The sequence below is a fragment of the Triticum aestivum genome, chromosome 6D, assembly GCF_018294505.1.
Source record: "Triticum aestivum cultivar Chinese Spring chromosome 6D, IWGSC CS RefSeq v2.1, whole genome shotgun sequence".
In the NCBI taxonomy this organism is placed as follows: domain Eukaryota; kingdom Viridiplantae; phylum Streptophyta; class Magnoliopsida; order Poales; family Poaceae; genus Triticum; species Triticum aestivum.
Window position 1 is genome coordinate 215,752,241 of NC_057811.1, and position 7,415 is coordinate 215,759,655.

Sequence of the window (7,415 nt, forward strand, 5' to 3'; positions counted from 1 at the left end):
CATTCAAGTTGAAGGGAACAATCTTAACTATTACTGGGATCCAAGACTTTAATTTTGATTATGTACTTCTAAAGTAGAAGTTGAAGAAACTTGCTTCAACAATACCATGCACGATATCATTTTTACTCAAATTTTATTAACCTCGTTTCGCATATAGGGGTCACCCAAAACTCTTTATTACCATAGCTTAATTTCACACCAACGGGAATGGTAAGAACAGAGGTTTATAATCCGCGTCAAGAAGTGAGGATCACCAATCTCGTATACTACTTGCAGTATATCCCCAAAGGCTTCATTTTCATCTATTTGTGACAATACCATATAACCATATTCACTTAGCTGAATTTCTGTAATCCTAATTAGAAGTTTTAAAATAGGAGAAGGGCATGGTTTAGCTGAGAAGAGGTTCAGGTGTTACCTTTTTAAGGATCTTAAGTTCAACTATGGCCCAAGCTAGCAGTTAGAAGACCAGGATTGAAAGTCACATAGTAGCTGATCTACAACACTATTTGCATAAAAAAGAGGAAGAAAAGGCACAAAATAATGGCAGCCGAGAACCCATAGATAAAATAAATTTGTACCTTTCGATTTAGCATTAACACCGATAAGCGGCTAACAATTTTCTGAGATCGGTGTTGCGTTTTATCCATTAAGGAACAATGAATGACTATTTTCCTCAGTTAAGTGACTGTATGGTCACATGCATCACATAATTCATGCATTAAAAAAGCTTATTATACTCTAGGAAATCTCTTGACAGTTGATAAATTATATTGATTACGCCTGTAATGGACCAGCTCATACAAGTAACTAATAAATCCTTGGTCCAATCTAATTTAAGTAGCTCTTGATTCAGCAGAAAAAATACCTAATAGACGCTTGCACTGTGATATGAACACAGTAGAGAAGAGGCGCTCCATGCACGCCAAGAGATTGCAGAGGGACCCGCTGCCTCTAGTCCTTGTGCCATCACTGCTGACGCATCCCAAAAGAGCCCCTTTAACGGATATTGCACTATAGATGTAACCTTTCGCATATATCAACAAACGTACCATGGCATCCAGCCATGAATTATACATAAACATAACCTAAGCAATCATACGTCACAAGAATGCAAAATCATGAAAAGGTGAGGTATGGTTGTCCACGTGAAGTATAGTACTTACCTGGCCATCAGACATTGAAGATTGAGTGAAAGAATTCTCTGATCTAAATTTCAGAACGAGTGTCAATGATTTAGCCCAAATTGACCATAACCTGGATCAGAACCGCATGTACAAAATTGGGATTGAGAAGATAATAACACAATGTAATGGTTGGGTGAAAGAGGGATCGTAACTGGGAAGGAGAAAATGCAGTTACCAAGCGTAGGGGAGAGCTACATGAGACGAAGTGGCGCATATACTGAAGCAGACGCGCACAGAAAAAAGGAACGCGCACCTCCATTTAATTGTCACCGGCGAGTGCGCCCCTCAACTGCGATGAATGCTACCTGAAACTGACAGTTGATTGCTACTTGACTACTTCGATACCAACGGATTAGTTTCTCTCTTCTGCTTCACCGAAAGTCCACTGCCACTTCGCCTCTACCTGCATCGGCGTCCTGTCAAGATGGCTCGAATAAGGTCGACTGTATGGTCTCGCTCGCGACGGGGAAGCCCATGTGAGGTGTGACCGCATGGCCCGTATTGGCTTGCTGGCGTCGCCTCGCCTCCGTATGGACCATTCGCCAGAAGCTGCACGGTCTTCCATTCCTGAAGATCCACTCAAGGAGTGAGGTGGGCATGCACAAGCCGATGGAAAAGATGTACATGCCGGTAACCGTGTTGCCGCCCTCTACATAGTGAATGCAAGGCAACATCGAGCGCAAGACTTTAGGAAGTATAATTGTGACCGGGAAGCAGTGAAATTATAAGCACACACAACAAAATAATATGTCAAACACCTGACCTGCAAACCATCAGAGATTTACCCAAACTCCAATACCATGGGAAGAATACAAACAAAGAAGTAGATTGGGGTGACCTTCAGTACCGTGTTGCCGCCGCCCGCATCGTCTCCGAGGTGCTCCATGACCTGGATGCATGACGGCGTCAGTTGCGATCTCTTTGTTGAGGGTGGGAAAGATATGGTTGATCGCTGGAGGGGCTACTGGAAACTACGATGGTGGTGAAGGAGACACCACTGGTACGCGTCAGTGCTATACAAACGTTTTTTAACCCCTTTCCGCGACGGCATTTGGAACCGTCGCCAAGTGAGTGTGGGCGATAGGGGGTCCTTCCCACATGACCCAGAAACCGTCGGGGATAGGGAGCCAAGATGCATACACAGTACTCCTACTCGTTTGTGCTCGCATTTTCATCGCAGTCGGTATTCTGTGATGCTACGTTTATGATGCACGGTCCATCACAAACGATTCACTATTATAGAACGTGTATGATAAGCAGACAATCACACACATTCGCTTTTCCCAAACCATATGCGATAACTAATTAAGAAGATTAGCTAATCGTCGTATGACTGTCGGACAGGATTACGAAACATCGGAACGTTGTAACATCGTCGTACACGACAACTACGCACACGCTATTCTGTGGTGCAACGTTTACGATGCCTACTTCATTAGAAATAGTTCATGTCGGGGAAACGACACCTATGAGATCACGTGGATCCCTTCTACGGTTTGGCATGGAAGAGGAGTGCGCAAAGAGCAGATCTAATGATCAACACGAGGGATTTTTACCCAGATTCGGGCCGCTGAGAAGCGTAAAACCCTAGTCATGCTTTTAGTGTATTGAGTGTTCTTGAGCTTCGGCTAGCTGCTACGCATGCAAATTGGGTCGGAAAGTCCAAAAGTCCCCTCCTGCATTGCCTTGGGCCTCCTTTTATACCAAAGGGGCTACCATAGTGGCGTACAGGCATACAGGAGGTGTACAGGCATACATGAGGTGTAAAGTAGCTACAGTGTACATGCTTATCACTGACGTCTTAGGACAAACGCATTAAATGCGATGTTTACGTGCCCCTAACTTTATCGGGGGCAGAAACAGAGCCCGTCCCGTCCGTCGCTGCCTCACCCCGTCTTGACATGCACCCAGGATGACGAGGCATGCAATGCCAAGCTGACTGGCTAGCCGCTGCACTGGAGCGGTGGCAGGATCTTCACGAAGATCTGCATGACACCACGCAGGTGCTTGCCAGGCTGGCAGGCTAGTCGTTGTGCTGGAGCGGTGGCAGGGCGGCGGAACCTTGTCGTGTGCGAGCACTGCCGCGGCCTCTCAAACGTCCCTGGCAAGAACCTTGCTGGGAACTTTGCCTTCTGGTCTTCACAAAGATCTGCATGCCACCATGCAGACGCCCCTGGATCTTGGTCTTGACATTGTCGACGGTGTCAGAGCTCTCAACCTCCAAGGGTGGTAGCCTTCCTGGGGCTTCGCAGACCATCCCGACAAGAATCTTGCCGGGGCTTCGCAAACCATCTCGGCAAGAATCTTGTCGGAGACTCAGCTTGTCTTCTGTTCTCCGATTACTGGCTCGGATGTTGTCTTGGTCGTCTCGTATTTGCCTCCAGTTGTCCCCGTCAAGCCTTGCCGCGGGCATGGTTGCAACTGCCCGTGCACAAGTATGGGGTACTAAAGGGCCGAAACTTTAGTGCATCGACAGGAGCCCCCGGGTTTGGGCCACACACGGGTGTGAGGCGTTGTTGGGCTAGGCCCAAACAGTGCACGGGCATGCGTGACAGGGGTTAACTACTATAATCATCTCGTCTACTGTGCTTCCCCGCGATCCGCATTGAGTGCACGACATGGGGTGCGTGCGCGAAACGGTTGCAGCAGTAGCACGCCTGTGAAAACGCCTTCACATCAAACAGTAAAGAGGCAGCCTCGCGCCTTCCCAATAAAAAGAGGAATCCACAGAGGTGCTGCTCATTTACCCCTCGCCCGTTCCAATCTAGGAATCGCCGTCGTCTTCCTCCTCGAGCCCGAAACAGAGCCCCCTCACCCGTCCGCCGCCTCCACGCTCTCGCCGTCCTCGGCCTCCTGCCCTCCCCGGGCTGCTATGGCGCCCAAAGCGAGCAAGGGTAAGGAGGTGCCCAAGGCGAGCAAGGGCAAAAGATGTGCCGGAGAGTGAGTTGGTGAAGATGCGGAAGAAGAACGTCGTCTTCGCCCCGAAGCTTGACGCGCGCGTGCTAAAGGATCGGTATGTGAGCATGTGGGGAAGAGAGACAAAGGGGCATCTTGCTACCCGCGTCATCCCTGCTTCCCGCGCCAAGCCGGGCCCAGATAAATTCCCCTTCTTCGTCAATTACCTCTACAGCGGGCTTTGCCCCTCATTTTCTGATTTCTTCGTCGACATCATGTACACATTCGGCTTCCACCTCTTGGATTTCATGCCGAATGCGGTAGCTTGTATGTCCACCTTCGCCCACCTCTGCGAGAACTTTACTGGAGTGGTCCCCAACACAGCCCTCTTCCGCCACTTCTTCATTCCTCGGATCCAGCCAGGAGAGGCCCTTTCCGGATGCGTCACCCGAATTCTAAGGGCATGGAACAAGGAGACGTACCACGACGTGCTCTGGCGCGAAAAGTGGGATGAGTGGCGGGGCCGGTGGTGCTGAATCACGGAGGAAGATTCGCAGTAGTTTTGTATGCCCCGTCAAATGAAGCTGACCCGTGGCAACGGTTGGAGCGCCCTCGAACCCTCGAGATGGGGAGCTCGCGATCGCAATCGACAGGATCAAGCGCCTCAGAGCTGTTGCTACCTCTTGAGCATGCGTTGGTTTTCCCTTGAAGAGGAAAGGGTGATGCAGCAAAGTAGCGTAAGTATTTCCCTCAGTTTTTGAGAACCAAGGTATCAATCCAGTAGGAGACAACACGCAAGTCACCTAGTACCTGCACAAACAAGAAACTTGCAACCAACGCGATAAAGGGGTTGCCAATCCCTTCACGGCCACTCGCAAAAGTGAGATCTAATAAAGATAGCAAGGTAAATATTTTTGGTATTTTTGTTGTATAGATTGGAAAGTAAACATTGCAAAATAGTAAACGAGATGCGATGTAAATAAAAGAGATGCAATATAATAAGAAAGAGACCTGGGGGCCATAGGCTTCACTAGTGGCTTCTCTCAAGATAGCGTGTATTACAGTGGGTGAACAAATTACTGCCGAGCAATTGATAGAGAAGTGCATAATTATGAAGATATCTAAGGCAATGATCATGAATATAGGCATCACATCCGTATCAAGTAGACCGAAACGATTCTGCATCTACTACTATTACTCCACACATCGACCGCTATCCAGCATGCATCTAGAGTATTAAGTTCATAAGAACAGAGTAACGCATTAGGCAAGATGACATGATGTAGAGGGATAAACTCAAGCAATATGATATAAACCCCATCTTTTTATCCTCGATGGCAACAATGCAATACGTGCCTTGCTGCCCCTACTGTCACTGGGAAAGGACACCGCAAGATTGAACCCAGAGCTAAGCACTTCTCCCATTGCAAGAAAGATCAATCTAGTAGGCCAAACTAAACCGATAATTCGAAGAGACTTGCAAAGATATCAAATCATGCATATAAGAATTCAGAGAAGAATCAAATAATATTCCTAGATAATCAAGTTCATAAATCCACAATTCATCGGATCTCGGCAAACACACCGCAAAAGAGTATTACATCAAATAGATCTCCAAGAACATCGAGGAGAACTTTGTATTGAGAATTAAAGAGAGAGAAGAAGCCATCTAGCTAATAACTATGGACCCGAAGGTCTGTGGTAAACTACTCACGCTTCATCGGAGAGGATATGGTGTTGATGTAGAAGCCCTCCGTGATTGATTCCCCCTTCGGCAGATCACGGAAAAGGCCCCAAGATGGGATCTCACGGGTACAGAAGCTTGCGGTAGTGGAAAAGTGGTTTCGTGGCTCCCCCTGATGTTTTTAGGGTATAAGAGTATATATAGGCGAAAGAAGTACGTCAGTGGAGCTACGAGGGGCCCACGAGGGTGGGGGCGCACCTACCGCCCTGGGCGCGCCCTCCTGCCTGGTGGCCGCCTCGTGGCGTTCCAGACTTCAACAACAAGTCTTCTGGATTGCTTTCGGTCCAAGAAAGATCATCGCGAAGGTTTCATTCCGTTTGATATTCCTTTTCTGCGAAACACTGAAATAGGCAAAAAAACAGAAACTGGCACTAGGCCTCCGGTTAATAGGTTAGTCCCGAAAATAATATAAAAGAGCATATTAAAGCCTATTAAACATCCAAAATAGATAATATAATAGCATGGAACAATAAAAAATTATAGATATGTTGGAGACGTATCAGCTGTCGGGCTCACAATCGAGATGATTGGCGCCGCTTTCCATCGCCGCCGCATCGCTCCTCTGCAGAACAAAGGGAGACCGGCTTGGAAATACCGGAAAGCAGTGGATATCATGAGGGTGCGCCCTGGTCTGAACTACAACTTGATGGTGATGCAGCATGCCGCCCTCTGCCACAAGATGTTCAGGGTCGACGGCAAGTTCAAGTTGCCAGCATGAGTCATCCCCCTGTGCAACAACACCGACCTGACCTCGATCATTGCCATGATGCGGGCGTTCAACGCCCATGGCCTTGATCAAACTTGGGCCAAGCCATCCACGGAGTAGGTGAAAGATTTCTTCGACAACCTGTCGGAGGAGGCCGTTCAAGAAGAGACGAACTTCATACGCCCCACCACCGACGAAGAAGTGGCATACATTGCCAGCAGGGCGGAGGAGGTGGCCCTTGCCGAGGAGGCCGACAGCGTTGGCTTCAAGGAAGACGAAGCCAGCGAAGAGGAGAACTTTGCCGAGTGGGGGGAGCCTACCGGAGAGCACAGTGGCACAGCTGCCGGGGGCCCTTCTACCGAAGATACAGCGGAGGAGCAGTCGTATGAGGAGCCCCCGGCTCTAGAGAAGAAGAAATGGGTCCTTCAGCGAGTTGGCTCCGTCGAGCCAGTCCGGCGAGCTTCCTCGCATGAAGAGGTCCTCGACAAGGGGGCAGCTGGCAAAGCTACGCAGCGGCAAGAAACTCAGCAGCAACATGTGCGCCAGACGAGGCACACAACCGCGGCAGCAAAGAAGGCAGCGGAGGCGGCCCACGTGACGGTGCCGGCAACTAGAGCTGGCGCACACCAGCTTGCCACTTCCACCACAGCCAAGCGGCCCAGGTCTCGCTCTCATCTCCCCGAACGGATGCTATAGCGGAGGCCGACTTTGACCTCGCTGCTTTTAGCCCGACGAGAGACGAGAGCCCGGAAGGAGAGGAGTAAGTGTCTCACCGCTTCCTTTATCCCTTGAGTTTCTGATTTGGCTATCTTATCTTATTTGATCTTACTTTGGCCTGTCCCCGCAGGGACACGGAAATGTTGGCGCAGAGGATGGCGAAGAA